At 48.7% G+C, this 14031-nt stretch overlaps 1 protein-coding gene across 7 annotated transcripts in view; it reads left to right on the forward strand.

Annotated features, from left to right (window-relative positions):
- The window catches only part of ZNF536 (zinc finger protein 536), a 423563-nt gene that overhangs the window by 96365 nt on the left and 313167 nt on the right, over nucleotides 1–14031 (forward strand). The window lies entirely within an intron of this gene.

Consider the following 14031-nt stretch of genomic DNA (forward strand, 5'->3'; position numbering starts at 1 on the left):
GATCATTGCCTGGGGGCAGTTCCAGCAGGAAAGATTCCTTCTGTGCCCCAGGACAGCCCAGGGAACTGGGCAGAAAATGGCCCTCATAGCCTCAGGGCTGAGAGAACGGACTCCCGAGAGGAGCCCCTCCAGGCACTGGGGAGGAGATGAGGTGAGGAGACTCATGCCGCATCCACCCAGCGCTTGCTGGTACCAGAGGGGGCCATCTCGGTGGCGGACATCCACCCAGCTCTGACTGTCACCACCCAGTGAATATCTCCTAAGTGTGGATCCAGGAGGAGATCTGGAGCAGAGCCATGGATGGACCAGGGAGGAGGTGACCTGCCCAGAACCATGGACTGGCCAGCATAGCCTGTGTCCTACACTGGTTTAGATTTCAATATGAGTGTAGGGCAGGACCTGACTGACTGAGTCCAGCTAGAAAAATCTACTGCATATTTATTGTTGTATTTCACATCTGTTGTGTCTAGACGATGCCCTCCAGGAGGGCCAGGACCATGTCTGATCATTCACTGTTGCTTCTCTGGCGTCTGGCACATAGCAGGTGCTCAGTAAATATTATGAATGAATGAATGAATGAATGAATGGGATGTCCATACTTGTAATCCTAATGATGCTTGGAAGGGCAAAAAGAAGAGAACACCCAGCATGCATGAGCAGCCTTGCTGATGAAGGTTCATAGAAGCCATTGTTATAGAGTTCAGAGGCTGGCAAAGGGCCTGTCAGGTTTGGTCTGTCCGAGGTTTCTCTGGAGCTGTGGTGCCCAATCAAGCTGATCCTTGAGTCCCAGCTGTCACCTGGAGGCAGAGAGGAGGGAGAAGGGTGTGCACAGAAGGCAAGGTGGGATGGGCAGAGGTGTGGAGGCAGGCCCGCAGGTGTGTCGGGGGGGGGGGGGTGTGGAGGGTCAGTGCGGGAGGACTCCTGGGGTTGGAGTGATCGTGTGTGCCTCCGCCTGGGAGGTGTTGGGAACCATCTCGGATAGGTCAACAGAGGCCAAAACCCAGGCTGGGGAGTTCAGCTGTGACCCCTGATGTTATTTTAAGGTGGTGGCTTTTTCATATTTAATTATGAATGAAATTGCATTTGAGGATCGCAGCTGATGACGGCGTGTGGTTATGCTGTGTGGGCTGCTTTCAAAATAGCTCACCCCAAACTTCATTAGTGATTAGTTCGAGGAAAGTGCAGCCTGACCCGCCAGCATTTTTCATGCTGTCTGTATCCGAGCTGTGGGAACTCAGGGATGGGTAGATAGTGGCTTTACAGGTCCCTGGTCCCAGGTCTTGCGCTTGGATCCTGGTCCTGGGGACCTCTGCTCTCTGTATGGCAGCCTGGTTGTGACTCCTTTGTAATTCTGCTTTGCCCCTCGAGTTCATCCCCTTTCCTGCTCTTGGAACTTGGACCCCTTGAAGGGAGATGGATGGAAACCCCTGCCTGTGGCTCTGCACAGACTGGGAAGCCAGCGCTGGCATTGGACACTCCCAGCCGGGCTGCTTGGCCCACGGAGTTGGGTCGCTGAGCCGAATGGCTGGCGCCCCCAGTTTCCCAACTTCTCCTAAATATGGTCAGTGTTTGTCGTAACTCCCACCCCCGTCTGCATGAACTGTAGATTTAGGCTTGGCCTTCCTCCTTTCTCTAGACTTAGTATAAACCCTCATTATAATCGAGATTAGCCTTAGTGAGAAGTACACATGGGTTGGCAGGAGCAGCAAATCCCAAACAGCATCTCTAGCACTTTGATGAGCGCGACACACCAGTTCTTGTCCGCTTTCCTCTTCTGAAATCCCATCCTGGCTCCTGGCAGGAGGCATGCTGCAGCCCGGGATGGGTCCTCGACGGGGGCATGCCGGCCCCCTCTCCCCCCACTGCCATTCCCTGGTGGACCTTCAGAAAGCTGCACGTCTCTGAGCCTCATTTTCCAGATACCCGTGTTTTGCCGATAAACTGAATAATAGAAATTAAATGTAATACTGCGTTAAGTCGAAAGACCTCAGCCGGCTCCCTGTGAGACCCCGTGTTTGCTGCCCTCGTGCACCAGCGATGCCCGCGATGTCAGTCACAGACAGGGTGGCATCGTGGCAGGGGAAGGGAGCCAGACAGCCTGACCTTGGCTCCTGGTTCTCTCACTACCTGGTGACTTTGCCTGGGGCGAATGACGGGACCTTCCTTCCCCCGAGCGCCCTCCGATCTGTTGCGGGCGGTGCCGATGGCATTACTGAGGCTGTGGTAGGGGTTCGAACCTGAGCCACGCCAAGGGGAGCTGGCCCAGATGAGCGTCATCACATGCCAGTGAGGATTAGCTCCCGTTGTTTGCTATCCGGATGACCGCGTTATTTTAGCCGCCGAGCGACCTGCAGCACGGAGCCTCAGTTTCCCTACGATGAAGCGGGGACACAGTGTCCCCCTGCAGAGCTCTGTGGATAGGTGTGGGGTGCAGGGCCCAGAGCCTGGGGCTCTCTCCCCAGCCCTGCCTTCCTCCCCCAGGCTGTGAAGTTCTGTAACTAAGTAACCCAGGCTGATGTGTGGCTTTTGACGGCCGTGCGCGCAGGAGAGATGCATGTGCCACCCCCTCCTTTGGGTGACAGCTGTTTCCAGGCAGATGCCTCCCCCATGTTCTGGAGCAGCGAAGAAAGGGGAGAGCGTCCCAGATTTAAATTTGGAATGCGCGCAGAATCACGCCAACCCACGGGGCCCACCGGCTGGGTGAGCTTCGGGCCGCTGCAGCCGCGGGGGCCGAGCCGGAGGGCACGTGGGGCGGTCCGGGGTCTGGAGGGGGCTCTTGAAGCTCCAAGTGCCGTGGGAGTCCTGGAAGAGCTTGTGGGGCCGGGCACTCATTCCAGGGGGGTGAGGGGTGTCTCTCTTGGTCGCTGGTCTGCTGGGTCTGGTGCAGGCGTGACACTCCAGTAGGAGGAGGAGGGATGGATTCAGGTCTGCTTCTCAAGGGTGCCCATCCTGCCAAGCAGTGCCCTCTGGCCTCAGGGTGTGACACCCATAGGCCCTTGCTCATCCCCCGGCAGCGATCTGCTCACAGATGTGCTGGCCTCACCAGGGACCTGGGTGAGGGGCCCTTGGGCATGATAGGCCTCCCACTCTGATCCACAGACCCCCTCCCAGAGATGGACAAGCCCACCTTCGGGTGAGGGCTATGAGGCTTCTGCACTGTCGGGAGAAAGGAGGGGCAGCATGGCCCTGGGGTGTGGAAGAGAGGTTGGAGAGGGAGACAGGCTGAGACAGGCCGTGGGAGCCGCGGACTGGGAGGTGTTCTTCCCTGCATATCTGTTAAAGAGTCCCACGTTGGGGTACCCCACCGTTGCGAGCTGGATGACTGCATTGCAGGAGGTCTCGTGTGCATTTGTCACCCCAGGAAAGACAAGCAGACTCCCAGCTAAGCCCTAGCCCCTGGCGGACCACTACCCACACCATCCCAGCTCTGCAGATGTCTGCTCTCCTAAAGGGCAGCGGTGGGAATCAGGACATCTGGTCAAATTCTGAACCTCTCCTGCGGTGGAGGTCAGAGATCTCCCCACCCCCCACAGGCCCTGTAGCTCCATCCCTGCGGGAACAAGGGCCAGCTAATCTGTCCAAGAAGCCCAAACCCTGTGTTCCTGTGGTTGTTATGCCTCAGATGTTGCCTCAGGGGACAAGGGTTAGGTGATAAGAGGACCCCCAGAACACATCTGAGCAGTAGTCCGTCCCTGATGGGAGACTACACTGGACCCAGCTTCTCCTTCCTCCTCAGCTACCCCTGGAGCAATGTCATCAGAGCACCGGGACTGGATTCCACACACATTCTCTCTCAGCTCCCTCCCTTTCTCAACTTCCCAGTGCATCAGAGACCAATCTTCCAGGCCAACAACGGTTTTCCTCTTGCATCTTTGAGGGGTCCTCCACCTGCCCAGGCACCCCGGCATCCCCTTGGACCGGGGCTTGGAGCAGAGGGAAGACCGTAGTCTCTAAACTACCCAGTGTCGTACCTGCATACATACACAGAAATAAGCTTGAATGCTTTCTCGTAGTGTGCAATTTACTGTCTATTTTTAACCTGTACATGCAAGGCTCCAAAGAAAATTCTGTGAGGAAGTAAGAGAGTATTGAGGTCGCCGGTAGACCATCACCGAAAACCCCAAGGTAATGGCAGAAATGACATCCTTTAGAAAACACGAGTCTCTCAGAGAGAGGGTTCCTTCTGCAACAGGCACCCCGACTCCTGCCGTCGCGTACTTCATTCCGTTCCAGCCATGTCAGGATGACTTGAGGGAAAAAAAAAATCCCACCATTAAAGACGTGCTCTTTGTTTTTTCAATCTGTGACCCCAGAAATCTCTTTAGCAAGCCACGGTTCAGTGAACTGGCACACAGCAGCCGTTCAGCAGTGGAAAAATCATAAAACAGATGGAAGCTTTACATTTTTGTTTAGTTTTTAAGAGCACTTTTTATAACATCGCTTAAAACCATTCTGATGCATCACACTGTTTACACTCGAAGCTTTGTAGCTAAGATGTTTACAGTACGGAGAATGTTTTAAGATATTTTATAGTTATGATATTTGGATAATTGGCAAGGAAAAAAATAGTTTCTTGAGATTGCCGTGATGTTAGTAATCGTGGAGTAACTTATGAGTCTCCGTAAATATGTCCAGTTTGGTGGAAAGTACAAACTTAGTTAAAACAAAACAACACAAGAGGGAATATCTTTTTAGTGAAATCATTTCCTTTTCTTAATCAAAAGATGACAGGCAAGGCTTTAGAACTACCATCTGCACGGCCCTGTGCCACGGCCCTGTGCCACGGCCCCGAGCGGGCTGCCTCTCTTTTTCGGGACTGATAGCTGTACCACGTTGAGCCATTGCCATCCCACACGAGTTTCATGCAAACACCCGAGGGACCAAGGTTTGGTTTCAGCAGGCCACCTTAAAACAGCCCCCCACCCCCCGCCCCATATCTCTGTGCCCTAGAATTTACAGACATTGTTTTCAATGTCAAAGAATTTATGCAGAGTTAGGGTTTGGAACTGCCTTTTTTTTTTTTTAACTGCCCAAAATGGCATTAATCAAAAACAATAACTCCTTTTAACTTTTCTAAGTGCTCTAAAGGAAAGTATGAAATAATCTGTGTGTGGGCCGCAAATGTGGAGAATGCAAACATTTCACAATAAACATGTTTAAATGAAAGTCCCTGGCAAGATAGTCTGAGAGATAGTCCATGCTGGGTTAATTAATGCATACTCATAAAAATAAACCTCACTTTTAAGATTTGACCAATAAAAATCATTAGCATATTTGGATCAGATGACTTTGTGTATACATTGAACTTCTCCACTGCAAATTGTCCTTGGAATGCCTGGAAACAGATTTCAGTTTAAAGTCTGAACTCCCGCTTCTATCTACTGTTTGTGTTTCCAATACAGTGATACGATGATTTATTCAGGTTTTATCTGTTATACCTGCAATTGATCTACTGGTGATGGGATTAAATTTATCATTTTAGTTGTATAAATCATGGTTAGATGGCCAGAAAAATGTTTAGTTGCATAAAAATTCCTATTGTTTGCCTACAACACACCACGTTTGATTTTTGCTATAGTCAAATTACGATAACACATTATTTTTACTCCCAAGATGTCTCTTTTTTCTTTCTTTTCTTTTCTTTCCTTTCCTTTTTTTTTTTTTTTTGCCGTCTTAAAAGTGAATCATTTTGGCCTATCCACAAATGCTCCCTTTAAAACAAGCGTCTTCCTGAAATCATACACGCAAACCAGTGTTGACTTTCGGAGTGAGAATCAGGCCGTGTTCTGAGGTTCTGCTAAATTACAAATCACGTGATTTTTCAAAAGCCTAATTACGCTATGGAAGGTTCTGGTGTTCTGTCGTGCTTTTGTACAGGGAAAGACAAAACGGCCACAGAGCTCTCTTGGTCTGAAGCTAACAGTAGAACTCAACTCATTTTAAAAGAACGGAGACTGGAATTCATAAGCCCGGTAAGAGATTAAGTTGGGACCATCCAGACAGTGAAATTCTGAACCTCAGATAGCGCTGCACTTCAAATCCTTATGAAAATAAAAACAACCCGACACAAATTATTGAGGGAAAGACTCCAGTATGAGTTTAATTTTATCCAACTTTATTGGCAGCTTATTTTGAACTAATGCGCAATAAAATTGCCAAGCAGAACAATTCAAAGAAATGAGAAAATACATTTTTTTTGTGGTGGTTGTTGGTTTCTTACACGGTTTGTTTTCATAAAGACTGTAGAGTGGTGAACACCTGAAGAAATGATTTGGGTTTTGTCAGCCATCGTGTGAGCTGCAGGGCTGGTCAGTCCTGGTGGAATGAGCCCGTTCACATGAGGACAGGGGCAGGTCCTTGGCTTCAGCGGGTCCCGGGGCTGCTTCCCTGGGTCTGTCCCCTTGGTGCCCACCACCCCTGCAGGGACACACGTGGGCCCCTGGGGAGAACCTTCTATGGTAGCGTCCTGCTAGCTTGCCTGGGACGAAGACAAGCACCCGCTCCTGAGAAAGTGCCTTTCACATGACTGTTTCTGGAAAAGGGCTCCCAAGTCCAAGGGATCCAGCAGATTGTAAACAGTGTCGGCTTTATACCCTCGTTTTGTACCAGAGACTCAACATTGCCTATTTTAGAGAGCATGTGTTTATGCCTCCAAAACGGACCTCTGCCTGTGTCGTCGTTCATCCGGAAGCCTACATCTAGGGATTCCGGGGGGTGGGCGAGCGTCTCTCTGTGATAATCATCACAAGCTCTATTGACGGAAGTGGACGAGTTTCTCAGCACCTCCCTCTCCTGGTACAAGGGACTGGCCTGGGGGAGGCTCTCACTTGGGGTGCGGGGGATGGTGCCTGCAGGAAAGTCTTTACTCTGGGCAGGCCGGTGCCCATCTAGAGGCGGGGGGGGGGGTGTTGGGCATCAGGGCTGCTGACTGGGGGTCCCAGGGGAGGCTCAGAGCCTCCAGGCAATGAGAGAAACATCCTAACATGCATGCATGAACTTGCCATGGCAAAGGCCCATGGTTTCTACCAGATTCAAGAGGATGTGCCTTTCTTGTTTGTATCTGTAAAACGGGTACCCTTTTGTGGAGGGACTATTTGCTGTAAAAACTGGGAGATGGTGACCTGTTCTTGGGGGACCCAAATGCTGCTCAGGACACAGATACATGCTTCTGTTCCTGAGAAAGTCTCACCCACGGATGCTGGCGTGGATTGCGGAGGAGGCAGGAGGCTGGTCACTCCCGAGGGTCCCCTATGAAGTCTGCCTCTTCGGGACTTCTTTAAGGTAATGTGTGGATGTGAATAGTCACAAAGCAGAAGACGTTGAGGAAGTGAGTCAAGGCCATGGGTGGCCCTCGGAAAGGAGGCCAAGGGAGAGACACAGCCTAGGGTGCTGTACCTTGGGGGTTGGGAGCTGTGCTGATGTGCACCCCTGGGCCAACTCTCAGGTCCCATCCCCCACACTCGAGGCCTTCTGCCAGTTAGGGGTCTCAGACTGGGGACCCGATATGTGCCAACCCTGGGCCTTATGTCTCAGTTACTTCTTGCCCCTTCCTCCCCCCACCCCCCTCACCAGCGCCTGCCACAGCCTGGAAGCTGGAGCAGAGTCGTTATTTAGCATGGCTGGGCTGGTGCTGGGCTCGGGGACTTGACTTCCCCATGGCCAGAAGGTCCTTCGGGGACCTCTGGGTTCGATCCTCAAACTGTAGACTTGGGAGAGTCCAGGCACACAGGGATGGGACTCCAGAGGCTGCCAGTGGGCCTGGGTGAGGACCAGGCTGCTGATGCTTAGCCCCTGGCCTTGTCCCTGTGTCACTCAGCTTGTCTAGTTCAGTGTATGCGAGCCCACATTCTGTGGCAAACCCATGATAGACGGCCAGGTCTGTGAGATCTTCCCCTCCTCCTGGCTTATGTTTTAGTACAACAACAACAACAACAACAGCCAACTACATGCCAGGCATGTCATCTCAATTAATTAATCATTAATTAATTATCTCACTTAATTCAATTCTTACAACAGCTTTATAAGATAGGTACGACTATCATCCCATTTCACAGACAAGGAAACTGGGACTCAGCCAGGTTTTCAGGTGCTCAAGTCAGAAATGTAGTGGGGGGAGGGTTCATGGCCAAGCCCCTCCCCCAAAGTTGGTGTGCTCCTTCCCTGCCCTCTGCTGCTAGGAGATGACATCAGATTCAACATGGCAGAGCCTTTTCCTCTTTGATACGGCAGGACATTGGTTTTACCTATTAAAAGAGGAATAAATACTTTTTTTTATTTTGGGCAGTATTGTACAAAATTTCCCTCTGGAACAAATCAATGGAAGGAAACCTGTGAGTCGATTTCAAGAAGATTCATAACTAGGTAATGGCGCAGGTCTAAGCGGATGGGGTAAGGAGAAGGTGGTACGCAAGGAACGGAAACTGGGGTCAAAGTGCCCCTCCTCCAGTAAAGGTGGGAGGGAGGAAAGAGGAAAATGCAGTCAGTCTGCTTTGAGACATTTCAGATGAGTTTCTGTCTTCGTTGTGGGAGATGATCTCTGAGAGGGTCTCATGGCCAGTCTGTTTAAGGGTGTTTCGCTCTCCTAACATGTGCCTAAGACAGCAACTTTTTAGCTCCCCACAGGAGCCGTAGACCCAAGGAGACTATAGTTTTCCTTGGGGCTCCTGCCTGGGTCTGAGTCTGAGTGCCTGCCTCAGAGGGATCTGGCTTGGAACTAATGGCAGAGCTGGACGTAGAAGAAAGGCGCTGGAGGCTAGTCAGGGCTGGGGGCATCTCTCTAGCTTCTGTGCCCCTGTGCAACACCAGGCCGACTGGGTGTTTAGGACTGTCCTACAGTGGGCGTGCGGTCCAGCTGACTCCCGGGCATCCAGAACATGTCTTCCCATGCAACTAACAGTAACAAACAGTTTCTTGGCCATCAGGAAGTCGCCAGTCCAATAGTTCACAAACTGGCTTCCATGACACTCCAGAAGTTTCAAGGAGAGGTCATGAGAGCCACAGGAAGGGGAGAACTCAGGGCTCTCCTCTGCAGCTTTGACTGTGGTCTTCATCAGCTCACATGTGGGAAGACCTCCTCGGAAAAGGACTAGGACAAAGTGCTGAAAATCCACGATCTAGACCAAGTTCTTGGTTCTGTAGATAGGAAATCAAGTTCTACAGAAGAGCAAAGCATTACCAAGATGAACCCTGCGTAGTCATTTTAAGTAGAAATATCCAAGTTCAGGCAGGTCAGTGGAGTTTGTGGGAAGACATAAAATATACACTTGAAGGGAGTCATGAGGGTTCCTACCGGCTAGTCCCCTGCTTTGGAGAGCCTGGCTGTCAATACATTTGGTAGAGCTGGATGTCCACCTGGGAGCAAACCCTCCACAAGCAGGGGACCCAGAACCCACAGGGCAGAACTGCGTAGCAGTTCGGATGATGATGGCTGGTTGTTGAGCAGTCACTGGCACCAGACTCCAAACTACACTCTCGGATGCATTGTCCCCATTTGTTGGGTGGGTCCATGGAGGCTCGGTTGATGTGTGGCTTGTCCTTTCAGTGCCGGCATGTACTAGGCACTGGGCAAGGGTGTGTGCCCCTGATGGCTATGCTCCTGCCTCCCGGGAAGATTGTGTCAGTGTCCAGCAGGTGCAGGATTGCACCAGGCCAGCTGTCTTATGCTCAGACCCAGCTCACCGACCTCTGTCATCCTCCAGGTTCAGCCAGGGGGGGGAATATTCATCTCCTTCATGAGCCTGGGAGAGCTTGTGCAGAATCCTACTGGCTGGTCCACACGCTTATCTTGAGTGGTGGGAAGGAAGCCAAGGACGGGCGACCAAACCCCATGACAAAGAACAAGACCTTGCTTACTCTTTCTTCTCTTACGTTGTCCATCAGCCCCCTGGGCGGGCCTGCAGGAGAACTGTGTGGATACCTGCTTATTAAAAAGATACCAGTGGTTTTCTTTCATCCACTCCTGAGGCACTTTTCCTCTACATATGCATTTTTGCATTTACACATTAATTCATGCATTTATTGCTTTTTAAAAACTCTTTCAGCCCTTATCTCTCCATCCAACCATGTATACGTGCCTTTCCGCATTCATTCACTTCTTCTCCTATCTGTTCATGGATGCGTTAGTTCATTCATTCAACAGATGAAACACTTTGAAATGAATTCAAGGCTTTGGGGAAATGTGGGATAGTTTAACCGTAACCCCAGGTTGACCCTGGCTATCTCCCTCATCATCGGATGTGGGAGTACATAGTACCAGGGGCCCCCAAGAAGGAATCATTGGCCCGTGAGACACACCATTAAACCTGTCAACTGTGACTGGGGTTTCCAAATATCACTTTTGTGCTGGGGTCTTTGAGATCTTCCTTCCCAGGGCTTCCCTACTGCCTGAGAACTTATAGGGTCCCCCCAGGACTTCCTCAACAAGTCTTGTGACCCTGGCCCATCCTTGGCCTCCTCCTAGAATGTGAGACCTGTCACAATCCCCCATGGGGAAGCAGTAGATAGTTATGTCCAGGAACCAGGACTGCGGTGTAACAGGGAGGACAGGAGGGGCTGTCTGTCCAGATAAACTCACGAGGGGCCTACGCAGAGTGGGGAGTGGATGCAGGGAAGGGCACCGTGGGGATAAAAAAGATACCAAAGTGTCCTGTAGAACGAGCATTTCCTTTTCCTCCTCCACCAAGTTTCCATCCATTTTCTTTTGTAGAATATCACATTATCAATGAAAGATGGTGGAGATGAACGCCACGGTGCCTGGTTCACTAGTTGAGATTCTGTATTGAGAAGCGCAGAAACCATAAAACGCAATGCAAAGATGAGGTGAGATTTCTAGCAGTAGTAGTCATGTTGTCTGCAAGCCAGGCTGAGAGCGAGAGTATTTTGCACTTGGACACGAAGTATTTGGGGACGGACCTGCCCTCACCAAATGGGTGAGGATTAGAGATAACTTTTGTGCCTGAGTTGGTGTCTTGAATAAGGTTGATTGTTCCACTAGCTTAGATGCGGACTTCTTTTGGTTTGCTGAATCGGTTATTCGCTCTCCCACTCAACTTCCCTTACCGTGCATGACTCCAAATGTGTAGAGGTGTTTTCCCTGCTTTACAGACTGGGCTTCGAGTATCCAGCTACAAGGATCCTTTGGATAAGTAGAACACCAACTCATGGATGGCTTCCCCCATGTGGGCTTGGGTGGCATCTTTGGGGGGCATCTGTTGGTCCCGGAAGATGTTTTCAGCCCTTCCCACTCTATGACTACTTCCCTCGCAGCACAGAAGGCGGCATAGGTGGCTAGTTGGAAACTCCCCTGGCCTTCCCCTAGACGGTACTTCACTCCCAAGGTACCGTCCTTCCCCTAGGTACTCAAGAAGCCTCATTCCAAGAAGCCAAGCCGTTCACTACAAGGTGGCCTAGAGTACCTACTTACCAGAACCCCACCCATTTGAATCTCAACTCATGGCCAATCAAAAGAGTTCTTGCTACAGCCGGTTCCCTAGGTAACCGAAGCGTCCCCTTGGGCAGGACTACCAGAAAAGGTAGACACAGGCCCGCAGTTCCCCTGTGCCTTGCCTTCATCCTCCAACCACCTCCCTCCCCAACCCTGCCCTCAACGACAAATCGTCCCTATGCTTATCGCTCTTCTTGATTTAACATACACAGCCATAAACACTCAGGGCAGCTAGAAGCATGGCCGGATATAGTATTAATTTCTTTTCTGGTGTATTTGTGAAGGAGTCAACCATATCAATCACTTTAAGCCACTAAGACAGAAAGTGAAATCACATCTTCAAATGTAGAAGTGTAGTGTGTTATCATTAAGATCTAAGAAGAATATGTGATCAATTTGAGGTTCCTAATGTGGGTATAGTTTTCTTAGCCTTGCTTTAGATTATGTGAAATGCTCAGAAAGTTGTTTTTTTTTTTTTTTCCCCTTCTCCGTTTTAATGGGAAGCATTGGGTACCTACCAGCGGCATATCATTAGAAAGTCTGGTGTCTGCTGGACAGTCTCCTTGTAATGCCATTTTTCATGACTTGTTTAATTAACAACCATTTTTGACCTAGACTTGTTATAAAAGTGTTGCTATTCTCTCCTGCTAAATTATGTCTAATGAACATATTTGCATGTTATCAGATATAGCAATATATCATTTCAAATTTTGGCGTTTAAGCCTGCATCACTCAAAACAGCTTTTGTGGATTAGTAAGCAGGTGAAATAAAAAATCTCATTTCATATCTGACATTAATAACTTTCAGGGGGAATGAGCATTGGCATTTATGTCTGGACCAGAATCGAGCCCAATGTCCTAGAAACACAAGGGCAGCAGACAAACCTACTCACCAGATAGGAAAATAAATCATGCATAATGCAGAATTTCTACCTTACATGTTAATTAATGTGTGCAATCAATTACTGATGTTACAATATGAGAAAGAAACTGGTGGGGAATGGGGTAATAAAAAATACCTATAGATTTATCTGCTTCTTTTTTCTATTTAAACAAATAGTCTTCAAGCCTGTGAATGCTGTGTTGAGACATGCTCTGAATAATAAGCATCATAAAATCTAATCAGATTTATAAGAGGAATTGATTGTTGTGGCAGGAGGAGAGGGTGGAAAATAAGCCGAAATTTAAGTGTTAATTTTTATGCTAATCCACAGTGGCTTCATATGAAGCAATTTTGTTCTGCGCCACAAATATAAAATTGTCCCTTGCAGAGAAATGTCAGCTTGCTAGACCTGAAAGCAGTAATTTATTAGGTATGTTTCTATTAGTATGTGTCACAGTTGTTAGCAGGCTATACACACAATGGTGCTTCATACTTATCCTCCAAGTCTCAGAATGTTTCAGCTCAGTGGCTGGAACGTGGGGCATTAATACATTATCATATGCGGGGTGGTCTGTGCCCTGTGGACAAAAGGCTATTTAATACAATTTAATGTCATTCTGAGAAGAAGTGGAAAAATAAAGACGGGGAATAAAATGGCATCTGTGTGTTTCACAGTGCACTCATGCACAAACCCTCAGTTTAAGAGGTATGACATTTCTGCCAAGAAAAAGAATAAAACTGGGGCATTTTTTTTTTTATAACCTGTTCCCCACTGCAGTATTTTCTAAATGCTATTAAGTGATCGATTTACACGGCCCCGTGATGATGTCATCCATAAGAAGGGGAATGCAGATGACAGCAAAATACTAGTGACAGTGACCTTGTTTCAGAATCCCTGGAACCCTGTCAGCTTTGCTTCCAGTATATGGTTTCAAAGAATGTACTTTTTGGACAATATCTAGTTACTGGGTAGTGAATTAATAGAGTTAAGGCTCTGATGCAATTCACATATAGGTCAATTACATGCGCCAACATCTGCTCTGTCACTATCATTTGCATATAGCATTCATATGTTAATGATGCCTCTTTTTACTCAAGTAATATATTTAAAAAACAAGATTTGCATATCAGTTTGGATCAGTATATTACAAGCAATTTATCATTTTCTCCTTCTTGTTATGATTTTAAGAACAATATCTTGAGTGATGGCTGCTATATTTGAGCACGGCTCTGATTTATACAAGAAACCCTTCAGTGGGAAAGCTTCCATTCTAAAGCTGCTTAAAGCCTTATAAATCAATAATGACACAGATGGACTGGTGATAATCTATTTAGAATGCCTGATAGCAAATATTGTTGTACAGATGATTAGAGTGGTAACTGTTTTAGCAGAAAGCCTCGCCTCTCTTTGTAAATGGTAAGTTCGAACAAAAAAGTGCTCGCACACAGACTTGGTGTCAGGAAATCTCCGCGCGAGGGCTCGGGCTCCGGTCTGGATTGCAAAGGGGAGAACATGGGGGGGAGAACAAAGGGGCTTCCCGCGCTCCTGCCAATATAATCATATCAATCCCTGTTTCTTTAACAAAACAGGACCTCTTAATGGAATTGTGTCTTCAGGTGTAAATAGCATTAAAAGCTGCTTCTCCTCTCCTCCTTGCCCTGATACAGCACAAGGAGTGGGAAAATAAAGTGGAGGTTGTCAGAA

This window comes from Meles meles, chromosome 19 (assembly GCF_922984935.1).
Source record: "Meles meles chromosome 19, mMelMel3.1 paternal haplotype, whole genome shotgun sequence".
Taxonomy (NCBI): domain Eukaryota; kingdom Metazoa; phylum Chordata; class Mammalia; order Carnivora; family Mustelidae; genus Meles; species Meles meles.